The 27,532-nt window shown below is 43.1% G+C and overlaps 1 long non-coding RNA gene across 1 annotated transcript; it reads left to right on the top strand.

Annotated features, from left to right (window-relative positions):
* Positions 1–441: 441 nt before the first annotated feature.
* LOC133273988 (uncharacterized) lies at positions 442–4,050 on the top strand. Its single transcript, XR_009744983.1, has 3 exons — positions 442–538; positions 2,105–2,265; positions 3,845–4,050. It is a non-coding gene; the product is annotated as an uncharacterized LOC133273988 (long non-coding RNA).
* The last annotated feature ends 23,482 nt before the right edge of the window (positions 4,051–27,532 follow it).

The following is a 27,532-nucleotide window of genomic DNA, read 5'->3' as shown; positions in this document are numbered from 1 at the left end:
CCTTTTAGTTTCTCTCATCAGAAAATATAAGTCTTTAATGGGGCCATAACTAATCTCTATTTCTGGACAAACAGAAGAAAACATATAAATGGCCATTTAGTAGGCTGTGTAATATCTCACAGTGAACAGTTCAGTTGACTCCCAGAATGTATATACTTTCAGGCTGTCATCTTTTTAAATGGTCTGAGTGCAATGTCAATGCAAAAAACATCACTGTAAAGAAAAAAAACAAAACACCAACATTGTAATGCCTTCTAAACTGTATGAATCTTTGCTACAAATAACTGTATTTTGGATTTGCTATAACCTTGTTCTTTCTACATAGCTAGAAACAGTACATTAAACTGAGGTTTAAAATATTAGAATGAAAAGAGCAAGAATACACCTGGTTTGGGTGATTTACGTATCCTGATACTGATAATTGGGTGTATTTTGGCACCTGAAGTGATGATGGAGTGAATGGTTCTCAGAGTTCCTGGCTGCACAAACACAGCACTGTATCCTGCTAATGTTTTATTTCTCTGAGGAGGCATCAGAGGTATGTAATTCATAAAGGGTCTAATTTATTGCTGAACTCGAGAGAAATTTTGCCAGGGACTTAATAGAACCTGGGAAGAGACTCAACACCTGTAGAAAAACAAGGATGAGAAATAAATTCCAGCTAGCTAATGGATTTGGTGCATGTGTGTATGCTTGTGCTGTTAATGTCAGAAAAGATAAAACAATCATTTTCCCTTAATCCTTCAGGATGTATCCTCTCCATTGCATTTTTGAAACATCCATCCTTGTTTTCTTCATGTGTTGCCTGCAGATTGCTTATTCCCTCAGTTACCAGCATGTGTTAGCTCCCCTAAGCCAATATGAAGATTGCTTCTATGTACTTGATGGGATTAACCAGACCCTGGCCTGTAGGCCATCCTTTTCCCTTGTTTTATTCTAGTTCGCAGCGCTGCCTTGCGTGCAAAATTCATGCAAACACATGAGTGCAAAATGCACAAGTCAGCAGAAACCTTGTCTTTTTATAGAAGAGTCTTGAAAACCTATATTAAAACAGCCACTTCTGGAGCAACAGGAAACATGCACCATCAGCAGATGTACTCAAGAGCAGACAGGAGAAGAGCAACAGGACAATGTTTTTCTTCAAGGGGCAGGAGAGTGGGTTGCAGCTGTAGCTGCAGAGAGCATTCACAACTCTGTCAGTGTTGTGGAGGATCATCGTCTCCTGCTTTTGGAGCAACATTCAGGAGATGCTGCTGGCCTAACATACAAGGAGGAAGTTACTAATAAGGGTGCCATTTGCCAGACATGCCTCATGGGTTCAGTTGTTCCTTGGGCAGCTCCTCTAGAAAAGTACCACTAGGAGATGTTAGTAGAGCCTTGCTGTGCTCTTTTTCTCCTCTGTATCTGGATTAGCTCAACAGCAACCAACCCACAAGTTGGCAAAGACAGAACACTGGCAGGAGTGATTGGTTTCTCCTGCTAGCATTAGCTTGCTAAGGTTTCACACGACTCTGCTAAACACAGCTTAGAATCAAGTCCTGGAGAAAATCTGCTGTCTCTGGAGGAGTCAGATTCAAACACAAGGTGATAAATATGGTCCACACACAAAACTGTCCACACTCTGCTCAAAGCTATCCTTCAGGTCTGTCTTTGTCCTTGCCACACTGCAGTGAGTGTGTTGGTTATTATTGCTCACTTGCTATGGGTTGTTTTCCTGGTTTAGCTTTTGGTCAGTAAATGATCTGAGACTCAGGTGGAGCCACCTCTTTCTGTGACAGGCAGGCGGGTTTGCTCCCAGCTGGGTTAGAAGGAGTATCTCACCACCCAGCACCCAACAGGAAAATCTTTAAACTCAGTTTTCTTCTCTGGGGCACTCTTCAGGCGTGCTTTGGATACACAGGGCCTATCTTGCAGTTGAATTATTAAAAAAAGCCTGAGAGTCAATCATCAATACTCAGGTGTACTGGAGCAACCTGTTCTTCTTATTAAATAGTGCACCATTTTCCCAAAAGAATAAGAAATACAATATTGGAGAGGAGAGTTGATGAAAGAAAGGGACCACAGTGAATACCAGCTGAGGTTTAATAATCTGTCTTCCCTGCAGAAATAACCTCTGACTGCTTATGAACACAACTGATCTGCACACATGGCAGGGCTTCCTTTGGTCAGCACAGCCAGGGCAGTGAGGGCCAGAGCAGCTCTGAGGCCAGGGACCAGCCATTGGCATGGAGGAGGGAGACCCCATCTTTGTAATTAACTTGGCAGGTATCTTCCTGCAATAAACACTCCTGCACATGCCACAGCACCCAACCTCCCTTTCCGCAGCCTGGGGACACGAATCCAACAGCTTCCTTTCTTCCTGAAATTCTGAGGGATGAGACAAAATAACGGTATTTAGGCTTGCTTTCTCCAGCTCTCTCTGTATCTTTCACACATGAGCACACTTGTCTTCTGATTTCATCAAGTATTATTACTGAAACCTTGATTCTCTTTATCATGGTATAGTTTGCTCTGGAATTACTTTTCCTCTTCATTTAATACTTTTACTTTCATATAACGTATCTCTGAACACTTTTAGCAACTGCATAAACACTATACAAATGTAAGTTATTTACTGTGCTATCTTGACATAACACAAAGAGCATTATTGAAAGCTACCACATACTTATAACCTAACAGGCATTTTGCAATGTGTTTATTATAACTGCGGTGCATTTCATAAGAAGTAAAGAACAACTGAGGCACATAGTAGACATTTTTTTGGTGGTGCAGTCTTGAATTACCTCCATATCTTTATTCAGTCACTTTTTTCCTATTTCTTAGCTCTTTGTATCCTAGAAATTTAGGAAAACAAAATCAAGTAGAAAAACACAGACAAAGCCCACAGGTCCCTAAAGTTAGTTTCCCTATTTACTTTCATATTTTCCTCTCTTTCCAAGAATCTTGTTTCTGAACATCTTTCTCCACGAGATCTATAGCATGTCAGCCATGGGGACCAATTGCTTCATCGGTCCCTCTCCTCAAACATTGCCTTTATCTTTCTACTCTTGAATTTAATTTCAGCAAAGACAAAACTGCTACAGAAGCTGCTTGAGTCTGGGTTCTCATACAAATCGGGGGGGGGTGGTGCAAAAACATGTACATTTCCATGGCAGAGAGCTGCAGAGACTGATTGTCACTGCTGAGGGTGATGGGGAGGCAAGAGCCACCTGGGTTGGTGGTCCGTGCTCAGAGGAGTGGGCTGTCCTGCCTGGGAACACAAAACAGGATCTTTTCCCTACATGGAGCTGGGCTTGGCACTTACCCCAACAGTGTCTCCACAGGCTCTGGCAAGGATGGATGTGATCCTGGCCCACTATGGGAGTGCAGTGCTTTTGACTGAGCCCCTCTGCTCCAACGTGCCTGCAGCAGGTAGAGCAGGAGCTGTAGGGACAGTAAGGACCTTTGTCATAGCAGCAGGCAGCAGGCAGGCAGGGTTGGCAGAGGACCAGTGTTCCTGCCCAAAGGGCTTCCACAGCATGGTGGGGAGGTGCGACCAAGCCTTCCCAGACTAAGCCCAATGCTAAGGGCTCCGCTATCCCTGTCTCCTACCCATGTCTGAGGGCAGCTCGAGTGATGCTTCTGTATGGCAAATCCTTCTAGGTCAAGATAAACAGTGCCTCACTTCCAAGTAATGCATATCACCATACTTCGAAATCCCACCAAAGGAGAAGAAAAGGCTCGTTTACAGCCTTAGGTTTGTTGGTGGAATAATATAAAAATGCACCACTATGGCAAACTATAATAGCTAAATGGATTTTTTTCTTTTTTTTTTGTTTGTTTTTTTTTTCCTTCATTTAAAAAGCTGCATTCCTAAAAATAGTGTGCAACAAATGGGAAGCAACATTGCTGCCTTCAGGACAGAAGAAAGGAGGCTGAGCAGAAGCATGTGTGGGCAGGAGGAGCCCTTGGCTTCATGTACTTCAATAGTCCTCATCGAGCTGATTTCTCACTTAACAGCCTGAGAAGCTAAGATCATTTCTATCATGTCTGTGATGGCACTTTCATTTACCTGAGTGTACTGGTTTAAACCCAGGCCATAAATCAGGACCACACAGTCTACCCTACCCCATGCCCCCACCCCCACCCTTTCTTCCCCCTGCTCCCGGAGGGATGGCAAAGAGAATTGATAGAATGTAACTCCCATGGGTTGAGATAAGAACAGTTTAATAACTAAGGTATAACACAAATCACTACTGCTACTACCAACAATAATAATAATGATAAAGGAAATAATAAGTGAAGAGAATACAACTGCTCACCACCTGCTGACTGATAATACCCAGGTCCCCGCAGTGATCTAGCCCTTCCGGCTAACTCTCAGTTACATCCTGGGCATGACGTGCTGTGGTATGGAATACCTCTTTGGTCAGTTTGGGTCAGGTGTCCTGTCTCTGCTTCCTGCCAGCTTCCCCTCCTCCCTGGCAGATCATGAGGCTCACAAAGTCCTTGGTCAGACTAAACATTACTGAGCAGCAACTAAAAACATAGGTGTTATCAGTGCTGCTCCCAGGCTGAAAGTCAAAAACACAGCACTGCACCAGCTACTAAGAAGGAGAAAAAAAAGACTGCTACTGCTGAAGCCAGGACACTGAGGATCATCATTGTGAAGAGAGGAGAATCGGAAAGGAACTAGCAATAACTGAACATCCCAGAAAATATCTGAAGGTCAGGCATACCTCCTCCAACTCATCTCACACAGTCTTCTGCCTCACTGCCATGCTCACAGGGCAGCAGTGGGCAGTGGCTGTGGTTTCAGACAAAGTTCAAGCTTACGTTATCCATGGACAATACCTGAAAGGGATCAGAAAGGGAAAACAAGCAGAAGAAGGAGCAAGCAAACACATTTCCAGCAACAGATGCTCAGGGATCCATAACCTCCTCCCGTTCCTCATCACCAACATTTAGCAAATGCTGCCCATCGTTGAGCATTACATTTCCATATTGCAGCCCTTGCAAAAAAGAAAACAAATCAGTATGGGAAAAGAAGTGGAAAGGAAAGGACGATCAGTGGCCAGGACCAAACTCTTGAGCAGTGCTGGCTACAGTCTCCTCTCTGGCACCTCCCTGTCTCTGGCAGCTCTTGGAACACAGAGCTGGTGGGGGCAGGATGATACATGGGTACACCACCAGGCTGGGGGCAAGCAGGCAGCATCCTGCTTGTCCAAAATGGGGTGACAGGGGCATGAAACAGCCTGACATTACCTGGGTATAGGGGAACACAAGGAAAGGCTTCCTCATGAGCACCAGCACCATGGGAACCTCCTCCACAAAAAGAACCACTGGCAAATTTAGAATTACAAGTTTGTGCCTTTGGACGTATGTGTGGGTACCCATGCATGTATTTTCACCGAAAGATCAATTTGTTTCATAAAAATACTTTGCAGTCCTACTGACTTTGCCTTTCATTCTCTTCACAGCTGTCATGGTGTTTGCATGGACAGGGGTACCTTGCCTCCATCACATTGAGAAGGACCCACTTGTAAATAAATGCAGAAGCACTTAGAATGGTTCAGAAAGGTATAGCAGCCCAGAAACCTGGTTACCTACAGCCCAGAAGCAGCTCAAATGGCAGGTGTAATTCTGGTGGTAGCAGGTTTGAGACCTATAGGTAAACTATATTTCTAGGATTTCTGTAGAATCATAGAATGGTTTGGGTTGGAAGGGACCTTAAAGACAATCTCATTCCAAGCCCCCTGCCACAAGCAGGGGCACCTTCCACTGGACCAGGTTGCTCAAAGCCCTGAATTATACAGCATCACATCTATCAGGATGTGCTAAGACATAAAAATACCTTAAGAAGGCCTTTAAAAGTCTTTCCATCAGATTATTTAGCTTTCAATCAGCACTCTAGGATACTTCATGCTGAAGAGAGTGGGGTTTATTATGTGACTAAAAGCTGCAGCATCAAGCCATGCCCAAGAGCACAGAAGCACGGGATCTACAAATGGACTTACAGTTCAGGATGCCTGGCCCTGCTGTTGGAAGAGAGGCATCAGAGGGGCTGGATTTGCAGTCTGTGGGCAGAAGCACTCCTCTGGGGACAGGCATTGCCTTCCTCAGGGCTTGGAGCCTATCCCACACGTTGTGGAGGGAGGGTACTGCACCCTGGTGTACACCCAAAGGCTTCAGGAGCATGGGTACATACAACAGGGATATCAATGCGAAGAGCTCCCGTGTAAGAGGTTCTTGTTAACTTCCTCCACAAGAGCAGTATTTAGAATAGCAATGAAGTACCAGTTTGGGGTGAATGTTGTTACACCTGTGGGTTATCCAGGTCACAGCTGGTGCTGGTGGAAGGCAGGAAAAGCTGGCAGCCTCCCTTGTCGTCTTTTTTGACTACAGAACAGGGAGGCTGTATTAAAGATAAATGGACTACATTGCATGGAGATGGCTGAATGGTTTAACATCGCCAGTTTTCTCAGGATAAATAGTTCAGAACAGCTTTTTCAGTACAGGACTGCCATTCCATCATCTACAGCACCTAGGGCTTTCTCCAGTGCTGATGTCCCTGCCCAGATCCCTTCTTCTTCACTGCTTTTCAAGCTGTCCACAGCAGAGCAGAGCTCTGTGCTGGGAGGGCATCCATCCTTCCCACTCTGCTGCCTTGGGTTCTATCCACACCTGCACAGCAAACCCTGGGGAGCTCCTGCATTTCATCCTCCCATCACCACCCACCCACAACCTACTTCAGAAAATGTTGTTTTTCTGAGTGCTGTCTTGTGGTAGGAATGCTCCCAAAATCAACCACAGAACTGAAACAGGCTGGAAGAATGAGGGCTTGCTCCATCAGCTAGATCTAGAGAAATACAGGCATTTGATTCTGATCTGGTGTAGGAAAAAATACACTTCCTTTTTTCTCATGAGCAAGAAATTCAATTTCAGAAAAATCTAAACAAATCAGCATCAAAGTCTGCTATTCATGTCTGGCAGAATACGGGTATTATGGTAGAATTATGAAGCCACAAGAGTGATGTACTTTTATATACACAACAGAAGCTGTTAACATGATTGTTAATCTGTAAAGTGTTTTTTTCCCAAGGAGAAAACAGACTAAATTACAGAGCCAGTCCCCAGTAAATGAACACTCTCATAGATCTGTTCTTACATGTGCGAGAAAATGCAGGGCAAAAACTGAGAGCAGCAGAAGCTGACTGCCCATGAAAATCAAACCTGTGAACACTGGGCCTGAGGTGGATGTATTATTTGCATATCTAGAAAGGTCAGATTAGACCCAGACAGATGACAGTTTGTTGAGGGTCAGGCAGCCAGTGAGGGACAGCTCCCTTTGATAAACCATATCGGCTGCTCCCATCTTCCTCTTCTTTGAGCCAATGTGTAAACAGAAATGTTGTGGATGAGAAATTCTATGATGTTATCCTTCCTTTGCTTGACTGACAGCCAGAAACCCAAAGGGAGACCCTTTTCCAGCTCAAATACAAGCTGAGCACAAACACGCCAGTAAGCATCAGTTCCTTGGCTTCCCAGCCTGGGGACTTGTTGGGGACAAATATCACTCTCCTGAGATGTCCACACAGAAGCCATCATGCCCAAGTAAAGCGCAGTAGATGGGTTAAGTATGCAAGTGGCTAATTGTTCATGAATGCGATGCAGCAGTGCTAGCTGTTGTAGCTCCCAGTAAGAAAAGCAATCAACCCTGTAAGGTATTTAATTAAAATGCCTTTTACTGGAGAGAGGTAAGGTAATAAGGAAAAAAAAAGGGACCATAGACAATATCATATCCTTCCAGATGCAGAGGATGCCATGCAATGCAGCACTGGCTGGAACTCTAGCCAGAGCACGACACAGTGCAGATCCCATCCTTGCTGGGGCTCACCAGCATAACGATTTTCTGAGGTGCAAACAATTCAACTCGTCATTGCTACCATGAGCAAAAGAATGTCTGTATGAAGACATGATGCTTCACTTCAAGGTAAAGGTGAGGACACACTGGTGGCACCATCTCCAGGTGCCTGCTGGGACTGCCTACGGTCCTCCACACAATCAGCCAGCAAAGGTTATCCTGGGGTCAGGGGTTCATGCAGCCCAGCCACACACCACGGTTGCTCCTCTGTCCACAGCAGTCCTCCAGTTAAGACCAGTACAGTGACATATTTAAAGACGCCAAACCCCTGGAGGTATGGTGTTGTCAGCAATTGGCTGCAGCAGCTACAGCCAGCAACTGGAAAACTCCTTTTTATTTAGCTGCAACTTCACTTCCTTCCCAAAACGCAGTCCCTTTGCTGCTCTTTTCCACATTTCTCTTGTAGCAATGAGGTAAGCTCCCAAACCTCAGCCTAAGCTGCACTCACACCTCTTACAAAGATCTGGGTACTGAGAAATAGCAAAAGCATCTTTTTCTCCTTCCTTGCTGGGTCATTCAGCACAGGGGTGTTTATTCATTTTTTATGGTTACATGGCTAGTGAGATAAGCTTTCTGTCCCCAAGAAGAACTCCCTTAAGTTTAGTCTGAGAGAAATTTCACATTATTAATACATATTCTGAAGTAAAGTCAAGTCTTACACAGATCCATTCCTCAATTCACATGTGAATTCCTATTCAAAAATTACAGCTTTCTTCAGTCATCTTGTCATTGATGATGCTCCTAACCCTTTAGTGAGACTTTTGGTGAAAACTATCATCATCACCATCATAACACTGCTCTTAGTTATACTACTTGGCTTACTCTCGGTGTGACAGGCGGGTCTTGGTGTAGCTGACAACTCCTGAGAAGAGCTCACAGCAAGAAAGGCAAGGCTCCTGCTTAAAAGAGAAGCCTGGAAATAAACCATTCATTAGTACTCTATGGCTCTGTAAACATTTTCCAAGCAAGAAATAATGTTTTTTTGACAATTAGGGCTTAGGTCTGAAAGGCTTTTGAAATGCTAATGTTTGACATTCCATGTCAGCCCTGCAGAACAATGCCACCTAAGTGCATGGTGCTGCTCCAACTCTGCACAGCCTCAGGCACTGCCAAACCAAACTCCTGTGACCAGAAATGCCTGTTTTCACACAGTAAAGTCCATCTTCATAGAAAAGTGTTGTTTTGTTGTTTTTTTTTTTCTTTTGGGGAGGTATTTGCACCTTTTAGGATACTTGTACTTTTTTAATATATAGTTTTGACAGGAAATGTGATAACTCATCCATTTTCTTTTAGCTTTATTTTCTCAGATTTGGGAGCCGGTAAAGCAGAGATGACTCCATCAGTTGGTTTCTACAGTCTTTGGAGCTGGTTATTTGAGGAGGTTAGTGTCCTGGAGGTCTGTCACAAAACGAGCTGAGTGTGGAGGACCAGCTGGGAGAGCTGTTCCCACTCACACCAGTGCTGGCAACACAGAGCTGAACTCCAGTAAATATCTTCATTTTTAGTAGCTGTTCCCCAGTACTAATTTTGCCATATGGCTCCTACCCCTATAATCAGGATCTATGATTTTGCATTTATTTTTCGAGTAAAATTATGTTCTGTTTGAGTATTTACAAATTTTACTATGAATGAAAACAGTCCTAAAGCTGGCATCATGGACATAAAGCACTTAATAAAGGCTGCTGTTTGTTTTGCCAAAATTCCTCAATGTTTTTGCTAGTGGTGTGATGGTACCAGAAAATTTAAGAAATGACAGCAAAGAAATAGTTTTTGAAAGAAAGAATTCTTTTTATAATTTAGAGACGGTTAATTCCTTGTTTATTGATGGGGCTGTCATATGTATGTCCGTAGGTGTTCATTTGTCATTTGTATCACTTAATGGGGATTTAGCACTTTATAATCAGTGAGAACATTTCACTGCAAGTATGATGGTATGATGAGTTAATCAAGTATTCATTGTAATAACACTGATAATAACGGACTTATTTTGTATTCATTTTTCATATGCATATGTTCTATATCTCCATAAGAGTAGTATTTTAATTCATCAATGGATATCAGAAATAAGCATAAAAATAAAAAACTTTCACCTAGGCCTTTTCTTCTACTTAATAACAGCTTATCACAAGGTAGAACATCACGAATACAACATGTCAGGGAAGCCCTATTGTGCAGTAGAGCACAGCGTAGTGTAGCAAAATCCCTTCTCAGTCGCCCCAGTGCATCCCATGGTGGGTGTCCCCTCGCAACAGCACTGCAGTTTCTGTCTTGGAGACTCCATTGTCTCTTGGCCAGACACCAAGGGAACGGCGCTGTTCTTGGGCACTGCCGCCCTGACAGTTTTGGAGTGTGTCTGCCAAACTGCCGGTTTATCTGAGGACATGAGTGGAATTATAATTGCACTGCGCACTGCAGGCAGGAGCTTCCCTGAACTGGCGGCTGGCAGAGGGCCACTAGCCCAAGACACTCCTGCCTATTCCTGCCTGCTGGCAGCCAGAAGAGGCGGGAGCACTGGAAACCTACGGGGACAGCAGGAGGGACAGCAAAACAGACCAGAAAACCTGTTAAAAGCTGCTAGCTAAAGCAGTATTTATAAAGGGAAGGCACAGCTGGAGGGAAGGGAGAACGAGGGGCTTTCTTCAGACATCAACAGCTCAAGATCAGTAGTGTGGGGTGTGTGCACTTCTAGAGAGCCGCAGATGGAGAGGAGACGGTACATCTAAATTTGTGTCTGTTTAGGTAGCCTGTGCATTTACCAAGCTGTGTTTAAAATATGTTTCTTGCTTACATAGATCTGTGAAGTAACCTTCACTGAGGTGCGCTCATCGTGGCCATCTCTTCGTTTTTTCAAGATGAAAAGGCAAGCAGTTTGCAGATAGTGGTAGGTGGTTTTGGGGTGTTCTCACAGATTCTGCTTCCTCATGCAGGAGGGGATGCAGAATGCTCTTTGGGAAAGGAGAGCAGAAAGGGATCTACGTTCACATGGTGTAGCTGACAGCCAGTGCCCACCACTACATAAGATGGGGAAGCCTCTGCCCAGAGCAGAACTCCACCAGCAAGCAGCTTTGTGTGCTTTGGCACATCTCTCAAAGTTCTTCTTCTTAATTATTATTCTTCTATGCAGGTCCTGGATTGCAGAGCTTACCAGATCAACACGTCTGGTAAAGACAGCAGAGTAGCCGCCAGCAGCCATGGCAACCAGACCATTGAGCTAATGGAGGAAATAGTAGAGGAAAAGGGGGAAAAATAGGTGGAGAAGGACAAAGAAAAACAATTAGTATCAGAGACAAGAAAAAAGCAGAAGCAAAGCATGTAAATTTTGGGGAAAAAAAGATTTACTGTCTGTCTGTCCTTTTACCTTTTGCCAGACTGTACTGGGGATTGTGTGGAGCAAGGGAGCAGCAGCTGAAGGTAGATACCTCAGGTTCTTTCACATAAAAAAAGCCTTTAATATACTTTGAAATTCTGTCTTAAAACAAGGAATCCAGATGAAAATTGCATTTTCTAAATTTTTCTCATCAGGCCTCTTATTTTCATTTAAATCCCTCCTTTAAATACTGAGAGTTTAGCGCATCACAAGGGGTCTGTCCTCAACAACACAACCAAGCCAAGCCCATACCCAAACTTTCACTCCCAGAGCTGCCACTGGAAAGCCTGGGGGGCTCCAGGTTGCATCCTGGGAGCATCAGGGGTAACCAGCTCCTGCCCTGGTGCTACCAGCAGAGACAGCCAGGATGCGAAAGGCACCCAACGCAGAGCAGAGCCACAGGCGTCAAGATGTCTAGAGCAGCATAGCTGGCAGGTGCAGGGAAGAATACACCATGTTCCTGGAGCCACTGCTGATCGCTCTGCAGCAGCCATGCTTAATATTTGATGCTGAATGTACTTCTCTTGTGTAAATGTTGATATTGCTTAATGCAGACTTTGGCAGAGAAGATATTGTAAGGTCACTTCTTAGGCAGCTGTACTCTGCAAATAACTCCTGTCTTAAGGGTCAGCTGGCTTTATCCCTGAAAATCATTGGGAAAACTTGCAATCCTCAGAAATAATTTCTATGTTAAATAGGGATAAGAAGAGAATATAATATTAAAATATAGTATTGATTGATATTGACTTCTAAAAAAACTAATTGAGATTTTTCATCTGAATATTATGTAATATTACATATTATAATTATGTAGAGGGTGGGGATTGACTTGCACTGAGGAAAATGTGATCATGCCGGGGGGGTGTCTGTTCACACAACCATTACATTCAACATGCTGCCATGGGTCAGTGACTGTAATTTAACTTCATGAGTGTTTTGCTGGGAACAATCACAAAACAATAACAAAACAGAGTTCACAGAGGGAAGAACTCCATAAGCAGTTCCTTTTACTGGGACTGAAAATGATAAAACTCTCACATCAAGGAAAGATCATTTAGGTTTGAGATGATTAACAGTAGTAGTGATTATATTTTTTTTTGTTTGCCATTAAAATATTAATAATATTTACATCTTATTGTTGTATAAAAGATTTAGCTAATAATATTAAATCATTATTAGTTGCAACTAATGTGTTGTATACTACCATGTCCACGATAAAATCAGGGGAAGGATTTTTAATCTTGAAAGGTCTTGCTAGACAACATGATTCCAGAAGACTGGACATGAGGTGATTAATAAGCTAGATTATATTTTCTGACAAATTCAATCTCACATGCAGCATGGTAATAATGACAATAACAAGAAAATGCCGTAGCAGTAAGTTGCATTTGGTAAGCAATGCTGAGAACAGTTGCTGTTGATCTTTTCTATCTGGTGGGCAAATGAGGATGTTAACAACCAGAGTGAGGGCCTCAGTACTGCTAAGGGTGAGCCCAGCCTTTGCCATGTCCAAGGCAGGTGGAAACGGCCCTCTCCATAAGTTATTCTTGCTAGAGATACCTGCCCTGCAGAACTCCTGAGCTGCTATAAACAAAGCTTATCTCTTCTCCCTTGCCCTTCCCCAGCAATGTTTTGAACCCCATGACATCCAGATCCTTGTGGGATGCGCCAATTCAACACAAGACCCAGTGGTCATGCCAACCTGTGCCAGTATTTAACCACCCTGATAGTAAATAATTTTTTCCTCACATCCAGACCAAATCTCCCCTCTTTCAGCTCAAACCCATCACCACTTATCCTGTCTCATCCCAGAAAGAAGCTCCCAGCAATTTCCAGGCTTGTAGAGGGCTGAAGGCAGGGCTCAGCTCTCTCCTTCTCTCCACACCTCAGTGCAGCCTGCTCCCCCCGCTTACTCTCCATCCATGCCCCTGCCAGCAGCACAGAGCCTTCACCCAGTGGCTCCTGGATTCTCTCTCTGGTTCCTCTGTGCCAGGCTGCATGGGCTTGAGCAGATCACCGAGACGTTCCTTTGCCTCGCTCATTCATTTTTAAAAACAGACATAATAGCCAGCTGCAGTTCTGGGTGAGTGTTATGCCCATTGGTCCATTAATATTTTCACATCAGTTTAAGCATTTAATGCGTGCGATATCATTATATGTGCAAAGCACCCACTAGCAAATGTGAAAGGAAGAGGCATGCGGTCCCAGTGGCCATCACACTTTGGCATGAAAGGCATGCCAATGAAGGAGAAGCAGGACTACACAGATCAGGTCACCCACAAGACAAGTGTGTGCAGAGTAGTGCAGTGCAGCTGCAGCCATCGCTCCAGCCACTCATGCCCGGAAATTTTCTCCAACATCCAAGGGAGAGAAAGACAAACACAGCAATTAACCCTTTTTTTAACAGTGTATTGATTTCCAGCATGGTGTCAGACAGAGCTGAATACATGCAATAGATAAAAAGGAGAACTGCCTGGCATGCAGTTTCTCCAGTGGTGTCAAAAGGCACAAACAAGGCAGGTAATATATACAGAAAAGTGGGATTCCAGAAGAACCGAATGCTAATAATTACAAAATTAATTCCGTCAATTAAAAATGAATACACTGCTGGAATGTTTAATACAATGAACACCAGATAAAATTATTGTTCAATCCAATTAAATCTCAACAAGTTTTTCTGAGAATGTGTATGGCATTTATTGAATTATCTCTGAACTTCTTATGCAAATCAGAGTTAGACCTGAATGCAGTATGCTAATTTCGAGCTGTATCTACATTCAGCGGCTGTAATACTCTTAGGAGGAAAAAAAAATGGTTGAACTTCCCTTAAGATGATTGGTTGGAAGATGCCCTGTGGCACATGGAAGGGCAGCTGAGGCCATTCTCTCTCCTGTCTTGCCACCAAGACAGCCCCTTTTAGGGAGAAGAAAACTGGTTTAGGACAAAAGCTTTCAGAAATGGGGAGTTTCTTGCTTCTCAGCTGTGATGATTCTCTAAATGACCAGGTAGATCTCATTATGAAGTATTCAGCTGCCTCTTCATGGCATGGGCTTCATCAAAGACCGCAGCTCATATCTCACTTTTCAGAGAAGTGTTTATCCTGCTTTTAACAAATGCCTCTAAGAACAGGGAAAAGATCAGTTTCAGAATCAAAGTCAGTGATACTCCACCTAGTAAGTAGTCTTAGGGGTGAGAAACCAATGCATCACCTGCGTCAGAAACCAGAGACTCCCTGCCTCTGGGCTTTCTAATGGTATTGGTTACTCTCTGAGTTTTTAGCCCTGCTACATTTGAAAGTTTGAAACATAATTGTGAAATATAAGATATTTAATAGATTACTTTGTATTTTTCATTTTACTTTCATGCAAGTTAATGTAAGTGAAAGTGTTTGTTGTCTGTAACAGGGAATTTGGTGCAATATATTGTATAATATATTTCAAAATTAAACAGCGGAGATTTAGGTTAGATATAAGGAAGAAGTTCTTCCCTGTGAGGATGGTGAGGCACTGGCACAGGTTGCCCAGAGAAGCTGTGGCTGCCTCATCCCTGGCAGTGTTCAAGTCCAGGTTGGATGGGGTTTGGAGCAACCCAGTCTAGTGGAAGGTGTCCCTGCCTGTAGCAGGGGAGTTGGAACTAAATGATATTTAGGCCATTCCCAATCCTGACCATTCTATGATTCTATATTACAGTGTTCCTCCAAGCAGAAATACAACTGTACCTATAAATAATAAAAATCTCTATCAGCATAGAAGGGATATTGTTTTTTTTTTCTGATTCTCTCAGTTGATAGTAAAGAGGCAAGAAAAGTTTATAATAAACTGAAGGACCGCGCTCCAAGGTGCGACTGTGGGAAAAAAGTGTGTTCTAGAGAAGCTGGAGACAGTGCCACCAATAGACAGCAAGCTTGCCTTTCAGTAGGTGTGAAAAAACCTACTGGTTATTAGAGCTGGTTATTGTGGACTACATGAAATCCCTTTTTTTATTCAGGGAAGTAACAGAATAGCTGCTAAAGTTTAGAGGAGAGGTCTGAGTGCAGCTTCCCAGGTCACTCCTGGTGACATACAGCCCGCAAGAATAGGATAAAAGGGTTCCCTCCAAAGCTGTAGAGATGCTGACCACAGGGACTGGCCTGCTGCAGGTCTGCAAGCCCACCAAAGGCAGACAAGTGCGGTCTGGGAGAAGCCAGGACAAAGGGCTAGAGGGTTCTGTCTTCTCCACTCAGCCCCCAAAGATCCCAAGCTGGTGCGGAATCTTGCTCGAACAAGGAGGCTGCAGTGGGAAGTCCAAGCGAGAAGCTTCAAAAGGAATGTCTTTGGGAGGAGATTTTCCTCCTACAGTTAGTTCATCATCAGCAAATGTGAGCATGTCTGAGAACCCCCCAGCTTTTGCAGGCATGAAGGAAGCCAGAGGTGGACACCCTTGTCTGCCTCTCCTCGTGTTTCCTCCGCTGCCTCTGAGGGGAACCAGGCACAGGGAGACAGTACAGAAAGTAGGCATCTTGGAGTGTCCCAAACCAGCTAGCCCACATGGACACATAGGGAAAAACTGTGCCTAAATGAAGACACTTATCTAAGGTGGCTTTGGTTACTTCAGACTAATTCTCTTTGCTTGACTAAGCGAAATTCTGCAAACAGGAAGTCTGGACAGAGGATGCTTCCACTGTAACCACAGAAGTAAATTAACCCACCTGACCTAGTATTTAGGATTATAAATCCCTTTCTTTGCAAGTACTGGAAATACAAAAACAAATTGTCTATTAAAAAAATTAGGTATATTACATTAGTAGAATGTAATTGCATCATACATTATAATCTACAAAGCTCGCTGACTATAATCTTCAAATTAATGACAGTTAAACATTTGAAACTCAAATCTTTGCAAGCATCATCGGTTTCCCAGCTGCTGTGGGGATATCATCTAGAAGGATCTCATTATAAATTATGTATTCAGAACATGAAGATGCATTGAAAAAGATAGAAATTTTCCCAGAAGACAGATCTAGAAAGAAACCATAATTTTAAATAGAAATTGACAATGCCTGTTTGAGCTATAAATTGCAATTGTTTTTATAAATACAAGTATTTTAATATAAATATAAAAAGGCACAAGTGAAGAATTTATGGAGATAAGCATTGAGTGGGTAGCCCCATTACAGTCCATACAAAAAGTAGCTTTTGCAGATTCAGGTAAAACACTGATGGATCAACACTGAATAGAGTCAAAATCCAAAGAAAACACACAAAAAAGTTATGATGAATAATATAAAAATTGTGGGGAAAGCTGCTAGCATAACACTTGGGCAAGTAGTAATAGGTACCATTTGCAGAAATACCTGTAATGAGATGGTTATTGCCAGTAATTGTATCTGGCAGCAAATACAGGGCCAGAGATACATAGGAAAGAAACAAGCACAGCAGCTTTCTGTTATAAGTCCCAAGCAGTTGTAGATAACAGATGGTGGCATCCTCAGAAGGGGTTATCCTGGTGGATGTGGTTATAAAGGGCAGGAATGTGCAGATATTCCTGGAATTCTCAATGTACACAAGATGTACAGCTTACCTGTCCAGATGATGACACCTGAAAACCTCCTTTAGCGCTCACCATTTTACATATGACATTCAGGTACTAGCAGATCATGCTGGCAAAGGAAAGTAAATATTTGCAAAGACATTTGTAATCTGAAGTTGGAAGATAGCTCTTCAGGAAGATGCCCTTTGAGGGTCTGCATGCCTGAATGCTGCTCTGAGGAGATAATCCAGGAATTGAAGGGGGCTGGTGGAATTTATTACATTACTTCAACAGCTGTGGCAGGGAAGACTGACCTAAACCTTCCAATGCTATGAAAAATGTTCAGCCACCACTTACACTGTGCAAATCAGTGTATGTTAATGTAAGGTCCAGTGTGTTCTAGACACAGGAGGAGAGTCAATCACAAATTAATGATGATAACAACCACATAATGCCCAGCCATAACAAACTAATGATAGTAACAATTACATAACACCAAGCTCATTCTTGGAACAGAAAATAACACAGAGAAGGTGATTAATTATGAGCTTTGGCCACATCACCTGCATTGGCCTGGCTCTAGGACAGTGAAAGTGAGGCTGGGGAGAGACACAACACAGAGCAAACAGGAAGGACACCACTGTCCTCAAAACAAACTGGGGGAAAGAAGCTGAATCAAGGAAATACAACCACCAGCATGGTTCAAACACAGCATCTGCAGAAGCATTATTGCAGGCGACTCATGGTGGCATGGTCCATGGCCACCACAGAGGACTTCCATGCTGCATTTGGCTTGCTCAGTGGTTTGCCTCTAGGTGTCAGATATTTTCATCTCTACACACACTTCTGCAAAGTGAAGCTGAAGCGAAGCTTCTGGAGACCACATCCTAGGGAAGAAGTGAACCATCAGACCCGCAGTGTGTGCCCTTAAAGCTGCCCAAACCTCCTGGAAACAGAGGATTATCTCCTACACAGCTCTCTAGAAGGACCAGATGCAAAGCAGACAGAAAACACGTAGAGATAATATACTGATTGCTACACTTTGCAGATTTTTATAAACAAACTGGCAGAAATAGAGGCAAAGAGCAATGATTTTGGCATTCTTAAAAACCAGCCACCCCACCCCCCCACCCCCCCAGGAAAAAAAAGAAAGCGATTTAAAAATCTTTCAGGAAAACAACTTCTCTTGGTTAAACTAGATGCGCAAGGGAATTGTGAAATGGGGCTGTGAAAGAAAGGCAAAGCATGCGGGACATGTTTGCTGACTTCCCCCTTTACACCCCCCTGTAACTAGCTTGCAAGGATGAACTGGTTTCCATCTGTAGCAGTAATAGGGCAGAGTAGGTTGTTGCATTCTACGTTATCAAACTATCAAGCATCAGTTGACTGAAGATTTAATGCTCACTTGCAAAGGAAGAAGTATACATTCTTTAAATCTGACCTTGGTTTATTAAGCATCTACTTTCACAACTCACTCATTGAAATTTGTGAAGCTGTAAGAGAAGCCATGTGTCATGGACTAGATAGAAAGCACTTTATTTCAATCAGAGTGGGGGTAAGATCAAACACATTCATTGCTGGAGGAAAAAAAAAATGCTTTAAAAAGAGATAATGAAACATTCATTTCTTTAATTTTATTTTACATACAATTATTTAACTTGCTGCAATTTTTTAAATTACTTCATCACTTAAAAATTACTGAAGAGTAATTATGCATATCAAGTCTTGCATCTATATCTCTAAAGAAATATACTTTTCAAGGCTCTTACTTATCTAACCAATATTTTTGCCAAAATAATCTATTAATGTTTGACATTTAATAGTGTTTACCTTAAATCTAAATGAACTGTGCACTTCAGTGTATTAAAAATATTAAGTTTAAAATTTTAAATGGAGATAAGGCTAAATAAAATTTGTTTTCTAATGTGTTTTCTAAGGAGCTTTCTGTGGTTTTCAACTTTCTCTTTGTGAGTTTTTCATGGAAACTTAATTTTCTTTAACTTTGTTGTAGGAAGCAAAAGCAGAGCAGCTTGCATTTTAAAATTTCTCTTCAAAGAGGTTTTTTGCTCATCTTGTTTTGCAGAAACATGCTTCAGCAGCCAAATCTTTCTGCTCCAGAGTGCTTCAAGGGGCAGGGGGCTGGAGACCAAGTGTTCTGGTAGGTTTGCCCCTTGCCTCAAGTCACTCCCCCAGCCCAGGACCTCAGCACCCTCTTTCATCTGCCTTGATGGCTTGTATCAACACTGCATTAACCACTTCTGCTCTCAAGTTCACATCTAGCAAGAGCCTGTTTTTCTGAATATTTGTGTGCATGTATGAGAGTGAAGTGTTGGACATCTCTGCCTCTGATGTCTCCTGGGAGTAGGGTGTGGGTGACAAAAGAAGGTGGTTGAAGTGTTGACAAACTGCTGCCCAAGACTGGACCACAACAACTGGGACAAGAAGGATCTTCTACGAAGGGTGTTTCTGGTTTCAGATGTCCTCCTCAATGGTATCCTTACTGTTGGTGTGATGGACTGGGGACAGAAAAGGGGCAGGTTTGTAGCATTAGACTGATTGAAATATCCAGAAAAAATGTCTAAGCTTTCCAGCTAAATATCTTCTTGTCAAATCACCTGAACTGATGTCGAATACGTAGTGAAGCATGCTAGAAGCACATAAGTTTAAGCTGTGAAGGCATTAAATCAAGCCCTAAGGTGGAAGGACACTGAAGGAACACAGTTCATCTTGGAGACAGACATGCGCATGGACAAAAGACATCCCTCTCAGTGCCAGCCTGCTCTCAGGGCATGGACTGGGCACGGCACAGCCTGCCCAGATTGTCCCATCCCTGCTCCTACCTCCTCCTGCCCAGCAGCAGGACACATGCACTCCCTTGCCCCCACCATTCCTGATCCAGCTCAGGAAAACAGCAGAAATCCATTCATTTTTTATTGTCTCATCATTTTCCAGCACACAAGCACACCCAGGGGCAGCCATCCTTCCCAGGCTTCCAGAGACTGGTCTACAGTCCACTGGTGCTCCTCTGTACAGAATTAATTTTCTATTTTTTTTTTATTAGAATCATGGAATCTAAGAGTGGTTTGGGTTGGAAGGGACCTTAAGGATTATCTGGTTTCTAACCCACTGCCACAGGCAAAGATGCCTTCCGCTAGACCAGGTTTCTCAAAGCCCTGTCCAACCTGACTTTGAATGTCTCCAGGGATGGCACATCTACTACCCATCTGGGCAACTTTTTCCAGTATTGTACCATCCTCACTGTAAAAAATTTCTTCCTCACATCCAGCCTGAATCTCCCCTCTTTGAGTTTAAAGCCATCACCACTAGTCCTATCACAACAAGCCCTGCTCTCCCCATCTTTCTTATAGGCCCCTTTTAAGTATTGAAAGGCTGCAATAAGGTCTACCCAGAGCCTTCTCTACTACTTCAAGTAAGAGCCTGGAAATCCCTCATGAGGAGGCTCTGCCATAGTTCCTTCCAAGTGACGTTTAGGAGAGGGCTGGAAGAAAAAAACACACAAGTGAAAATTACCACCTTTAAAATTTCTGTGCTCGTCATGAGTTTTGGCTTTGGCCGGGTGATGGTGCTCAATTTATTTAATCCACCTAATCAGTTATTAATTAATCATCTTGGAAAAGTCAAACCACATCCTCACATTAACAGCAAACCCACTTGATTCTCAGAGCTGTATAAAATGAAAATATAAAGGAGAATTAGAAGATACATTATCCATGGGAAATAAGAAGATCTCTCGACAGAAGCAGTAACAAAATACGTACAAATGTATAGAGGAAGATGTGAGATGGTAAAATATTTAAACCAGATATTAGTTATTGTAAAAGCAAGTTTGAAGATTCATTGAAAGTCATTGGGCAAGAGCATAAAGCACATCCATCTGCACTGGGAGTAAGAAGTTTCTGAGGAACCTGAAGCAACAGAGGTACAATATGAACCTTTAGGACTCCAAAGGGCAAGAGCAGATCTTGCCCAGTTCCTCCAAAGAAGAGGCCACAGCAGACAGTTATGCCCTCTTCTGTTCTGCAAGGGCAGGTAAGAGGACACCTTTCACCACCACCTCTCTCTGACCCTCACCACAAAATACCTGTTTCAGTAGCGGTTGTCAGTCACAGCATATCTTCTTAAAACGAGGATGAAAGCATTTCAAGAAGTTCAGAAGTAAGAGGGAGTTGACCTGGGAGCTTCAGCAGTTTTGAAATTTTCCAGATCCAGAAGCAGATAAGTAATGTTAACGCTGAAAAAAGAATGGAACATAAGAGAGCAATTTTCATTACTGCTACTGATCACAGGGGATTTAATTTGAGGTCCCAGTCAGTGATTGAGAACACATTTTATGATCCTAGCTATGCCAAGTGCAAGGTCTTTGCCTTCAAAGCATCATGTTCAGGGCACAGGGGATACAGCACAACCAGGAAGTTCTCAGAAAGGTGTCTTCTAGGAGGAAGGAAGAGGGGACTTACTAGAGAAGAGACATCCTCCTTTAAAGAAAAGTACCCGTCTCCAGTTAGAAACAAGTAACAGGTTTTTTCTCTCCAACAAGGTCACAATTAGAAATACCCACAGTTAGGAGGGTACAAAGAGAGGTAAGTTAAACTAAAAAAAGAAAATATTTTGTCACCCCAACATCATATATCTCCCATCACTTCTTCCAGTAAGAACAGCTGACGTAAGCATAGTTAGTGGCTTATAGTTTTGAGGGTGAAAAAAGTAAGTAATTCTGAAGCAGAATTGTGCCTATCTTGCCACTACAGACTTCAAAAATAATAAATATGAAGTATAAAGATGTGCATTTTATAAGATAAGCCCGTATTTAATCAAACTACCAGGCCTGTCTGAAGTTGGTGTCAGGCATTCTCATATGCAAGCAGAAATTAATGGAGGCACATACCAAAAGCTCAGTGTAGTAAACCTGTACGCTGCACATGCCATGGCACTTACTGGGAGGTTTACCCTGCAGAAGATGTGATAATTGCAAACACTATGCATTATCTCAACATATCAAAACGCGTGTGAGTGTTCATCTCCCAGCAGTTCAGCATCCTTCTGGCAGGTTTCCTGGATGAGGCTCAGTGCCACAGGACCCATCCCACACATACCCACAGGACATGGCTGCAGCAAAACACCTCGGAGCATGTCGTGTGCTATCCCTGCTTCTGTTCCTCTTTCTCTTGTGCCCCTGGACCCCTGTTCTCTCCTCCTAGTGAGATCTTCCTCAGAGCCACCAGGACTAAAAGGCTCATCAGTGAAACCATCATTGATGAGAGAGCCATTGGCAGCACACTAACAATAAACATGTCTCTGGTAGTGTCTGTCTGGGAGAAGGCACTGGCCTTTTTCGTCACAAGGGGCTACAATTTCTTCAGTTTTCATTTTGAATGAGAATGACTTTATTGTTAAAAAAAAGGGGGGGGGGGTGGTTAGGGTGATGGTAGATGTTGAGCTGAAACAAGAAAAAAAAACAGATTTCTGAAAAAACCCATACACAGAGAAAAAAAATCTTTCTCTTGAGCTTTCAAATCAATGTTCTTCAATGTCTCCTTCAAAATCAAGCCATCTGGCTTTTTCAAAACACTTATTATCATGCATAATGTTATATATTTTTCAAGTTTAACAAGTTTAACGCCATGCAACATCCCCTGCCTCCATCCAGCTTCCCTGCTCAGCCGCTCATGCCATCTTTCACACGGTTGTCCCCAGTCCTTCAAGAAAATCGGTAAATTTTCAGGAAAATCTTGGCATCTGGCCAAGCAAAGCATGATCCTCTGGCACAGAGACTCTGGCAGCAGTGAGAGCTTCTCACCATGGCTCCATCACCCTCATCTCCTGGTGTCAGCCCTAGAACCATGGAGCAGAGGCAGGGAGGAATCCTGATGCAATGCTGATCCCCTAGCAGGCAGTGGGGAAGGGGCACATCAGCAGGAACCCAATGAGAGCTGCACCTCTGGTGTGGGATGCTCTTCAGGGTAAACATTTCCATCCATTGCACAAATAGGCTTCATGAAAAAGATTAACCATGGCCTACAGGGTTTACTTCATGGTCCCTACTACAATTTGCTCCCTAATAGTCTGGAGTAATTGCAGTAGCGTGGTCTCTTCCAACCCAAATGCTTTGTACCCAGGAGGGGAAGGATTACATTCTTTCTGAACAGAGCTTTCAGCCTGGATAAACATCCAGGATTTCCATCTTCATACATATACTTTCTGGTTTCACACAGACTCTGCACAGGTTATTTATTCAGTTATTATGTGTGCACTTACCTATTTATTCATTTATCACTGCTGCCCTCCTCCTCCTCTGTCTCAGCTACATCGCTGACCTACGGCTGTTAGCTTGGGAACCAGCACTGCCTCCCCAAAGCCCAGCGTGCTCAGGAACACAGGTTGCTCTTGTTGGTGGGTTTAAGTGCACTGGGGCAGGGAAACAGAGGGGACAACTATAGGCACTGAGGGGGGAAATCGTCTGCTCCAGAATCCTCCAGGACTCTCAGAATGGTCTCCTTCCTTTTAACTAAGAAAATCATTAAGGCTGTTTGCCTTAAGCTCTGGTTAATGGACTGCAGGGATTATTTATTTATTTTTAAATGAACACACTTTATTTCCCCAAAGTGCTGCTGTTGACTTTCTTTTAGTGCTGCCATCTGGCTCACCATACTAAAAGGGAGAGATAGGAGGTGCAATAATAAATAAGGAAACAAGCAAACAAATAAATAAAGATTCCTGATCTTTTGCAATCAGAGCATCACCCAAACATTTTTATACGGTCGTCATGAATTTAATAATTGTCTCACTAATGCTTTTGAAAGAAGCGCAATTGTACTAACTGTCTATAGCACTGATTGAGAATTACAAAACCAGCCTCCTTGTGTGAGGGTCTCTTCCCCACTGTTCCTTTAGGCACTGCTGGAGACTTCCCTCTCTGCAGGAATGCTGTTACCAGTCTGGGAATGCTGCAGCCTGGCTTCCATTTCCCTTTGCCGAGGACAGCTAGCTCAGGGCTCAGAACTGCAGCCCTGAGTTGCTTTACTCTTTCTTCCTCCCCTTACCCCTTCCTAAAGACCATTTCTTAGCCTTTTACACCCAATGATCCCTCACTTTCCCGAGCAAGATGAGCTAATTTTCAGTGACAGGAGATGATTGGTGCTCAGCAGATTCAGCAGTGGCCACAGCTCGGTGCTGAGGATGACATCTGTCACTCAGCAAAGCCTCCTCACCAAACCTCCTCAGCCAGCCTATGAAAACACGTGCAAGGCTTTCCAGGCAGCAGTACCTCTCCCCTTGCCAAGTCACAGCACAAAGGGCTGTGCCAACCTCAGTGGAGATGATGTAAATGGGCCCAGGCAGCTTCTGTCCAACACAAACACACAAATCAGTCACATGCTTCAAGATTTCACTGAGAAATTATTTCATTTTAGAATGATAGCTTACCACCTTTTCAACCCCGGGACAGGAGCAATAAAGCATGGAGAAAGTAGGTTACAGACAAGGATAATTGTTCTAAATTACTAGGAAAACCACAGATCCTTCAGGTAATTGCACTGCAAAAGGAAGCTTGCAATCCATCATTCTCTTTCTAGCTGCAGAAGTTTTGCACATTTTTACTTCCAGAGTCAGTAAGACAGGTAATTTTGTGTAAGGTACCTGTGAAACCAATTAGGACCACACAGGGCATCAAAATGTACAGCAAGTGATATTGGAGTTGCTGACAGGCACTTTCTCTAAAAGCAATCTCTATAACTAGCTCAGGCACAAGGACAAGGGGACAAAAGCACTATCGTTTCCCTCTCTGAGAACTGCAGAAGCCTGCCTCTGATCCAGACCTCACTGCTCTGCCAGAGGGGACAGAGTAACATGGCATGCACATCAGCTTAAGGCTTCATCACTGTTGCGCATGGACTTTGGAGCTGCAAAGACTTGCCTGGGAAGGGTGACAGCAGGGACCAGCATGGTAGCCGAGTGCTGCAGCTCTCCCTGTGCCTGCCTGGCTGTAGCTGCACCACACACCATGGCTGGCTCCACTCCTCCATGCACCATCACCACCTTACACCAGCTATCTCAAATCCCTTGCCATCAATGCAGAGAAGGAAGCAGGGAACTGCCTGGTTGCAGTGAGTATTGGAGCTGGGTCCTGCCCTGCCTGGAGTGCTGTCCCATGAAGCACAGGATTCTCAAAGGCATTAGTTTTAAGCTGTTGTCTGGATCAACAAGGCTGCCTTCTGAAGGTGGCATGCTTCCAGGGTTCCCACTACAGAAGCCTTAAAAGTTAATTTGTTGCCCACTGAAGGCATTGGCTTCTTCAATTTGGTGCAAATCTTTCTTGAGGAAAAGACATTTCATGGATGAGGACATTTCAGAACAAGATTTAAGTAAGAAAAGCACTTGATGATACCAGATGTATAGCTAGAAAAGAACTGCGTTGCAGTGATACCAAGCACTTGTATCTGACCTAGTGACCTAAAAAAGCTACTGCCCTAAAGACCTACTGCTGGGTTGGAAGAAAGTTGTGTCAAATCTCTGCAGGAACAGCAGAGCCTCTGCCCAGTGCTTGGAGCAGCCATGCAGCCTTGGAGGCTGCTGTGGAGCCCTCCAAAGCTTTGTAAGTTGTACTCATAAATACTGGCAGTACAAATAAAATAATGACAGCAAAAGTAAAATAAGAATTGCCCAGTTACTTTGCTTTTCTGTAGGGTAGGTAAACAAAGCTTTAAAGGTTGTCAGAGGCATCATAAAGACTCTTCAAATGTGGCTGACAGCCAGTTTGGGAATACCACTTCCTAAATCATTAGGCTGAGACTGCTCCACCAGCCTTCACTCAGCAACACCGGAGCTGCTGCTGCGCTTTGTGGCAACACCAAGCTGTATTTTCAACAGAGAAGCCAGGGACAGGCATCTCGAAGATTTACAGAAAAAAAGAGATCAGGGCAGATGCTTCAAAGTGCTCTTTTGGTATGTTGAATGCATTTCTTCCTCCTCTAATCATTATACAGATAGGGCAAAACCATCATTCTTCTGTTTTGTTACATTTGAAAGGGAGATTGGTTGTTAATCTTTTGCATTTCAAATTTAAATTTCCTAATAGCATTTTCTAATAATGAAATAAAGTCAAGTACAGCAATCTGGATAGGCTTTAACTGTTCTTACACAGCCCTTACAGACTTGCTGGCCTGCAAAAAAAAAAACATACCAGCTGTCTGGACCTATAAGCTATTCTTAAAAGAGCTTTTGAGTATCCCTGTTAGGACTTTCTGGGTTGGTTTTTGGGGTTTTTTTTTTTTCTTCTGAAGCTGTTAGACTGACCTCAGCCTTGCTTAGGCAGAGAAGGAAAAATGATGCATTCAAACTTACAGGAGAATTTATGAAGGTCTAACATAATCAGCCAAGTTACAGTTCATAATGCCAAAAATACCCACACTGATAAAAACGAGCCAAGAACAGATCATAATTACGTGTCACAGCTGCAGTTTCGAGCTTGTAGGTGAAGTGTGTTTCATGCTCTATGTTGGCAAAAGCCTTTTTGTGAAGGTGCAGTGAAGCAGCCATCCCAGGGATTAATATGACATCTGCTTTAAAGGCCGCTTCTATCTGGTGATTCCTGACCCTGTTGCTAGCTTTTAAATGGTTGTGCTCATTTTGGTTGAAAGTCTGGGATATTTGTCTGATGCTCCATTAGCAGAATAACTGTCACTAGATACAGATGTCATGTTTTAGCCCCCGTATGGGTGTTCTGACCTCTTGTATAGCAGCAGTGCTTTTTTTTCCGTCACCTTTTATTGATTATTAGGATTCACATTAAATATAATAGTTGGAATAATTCACCAATGGCCTATTATTCTTATATGCAAAAAATCAACAACTGCAAATGTGCAATTTTGCTATTATTATTACTTCCAACTGAAAATATTTGTCATATTTTTTCTAATAGATTATTCCACTTTTTCTCCTTAAGTTATGTCATGTAATAAGCCATGCAGGTTTGTTTGATTGCTTATATGTTTTACCATTATCATTTTAAATCAGTGTTTCTTACAAATGCTATTTCATGCTTTATAACCTTATCTGTATAGCCCTGCCTTTAAAAAAAGTATGTCAGAGGTAAAACATATAGTGATTATCACCTTTACAAGGAGATTAAACCCCTGAAGCTATTTTTTAACCTTTTAGTTTTATATAGCGCTCTTTTTCACTGTAAACGCTTGCTTAAGCATCTTAGTAATGGACCATACAATTGCCCATCTCTGGAGAAACAGGAAAAGAATTACACTGAGCTTCTCTGAGTCCTTGCAAGAGAAGATGGGTTTTTAAACCTCTGGGATTGCAGGCATTTTTCCTCCACGTTATAAAGGGAAAGATTCAGTGCTGTGCGACAGCAGCTGACATTCAAAGTTATGCTGGGGGCACAATGCACTTACACACTTAAATGCACTTTATCAGCCAGTTTCCATAGGCAAATATTCCAAGCATCAAACCATAAGACCCTCACTTAAACTTATAAAAAGTCCCCAAACTTATAAAAATCCCCATCAAAGGCAAAAGGAGAGAGAAGCCTAGGAATAGCAGTAGGAACCACTAAATAAAAGGTAGTGTGACATGTTTCCCACAAAGGGCTGTGACTTAGATGTCACCTACAGCACGGGAAAGGCACAGCAGTGCAGGCACCCAGCTACTGACTGCGGGTTGGGAGATGGGCATGGATGGGAGCTGCTGTTGCTCCTCTGGCGCAGACTGCATTGTTGAGGTGG

Source organism: Pezoporus flaviventris, unplaced genomic scaffold, assembly GCF_033815535.1.
Source record: "Pezoporus flaviventris isolate CSIRO_AGI_PZ_B2104156 unplaced genomic scaffold, CSIRO_AGI_Pfla_v1 ptg000035l, whole genome shotgun sequence".
In the NCBI taxonomy this organism is placed as follows: Eukaryota; Metazoa; Chordata; class Aves; order Psittaciformes; family Psittacidae; genus Pezoporus; species Pezoporus flaviventris.
This window is presented reverse-complemented; position numbering and strand designations above follow the sequence as displayed.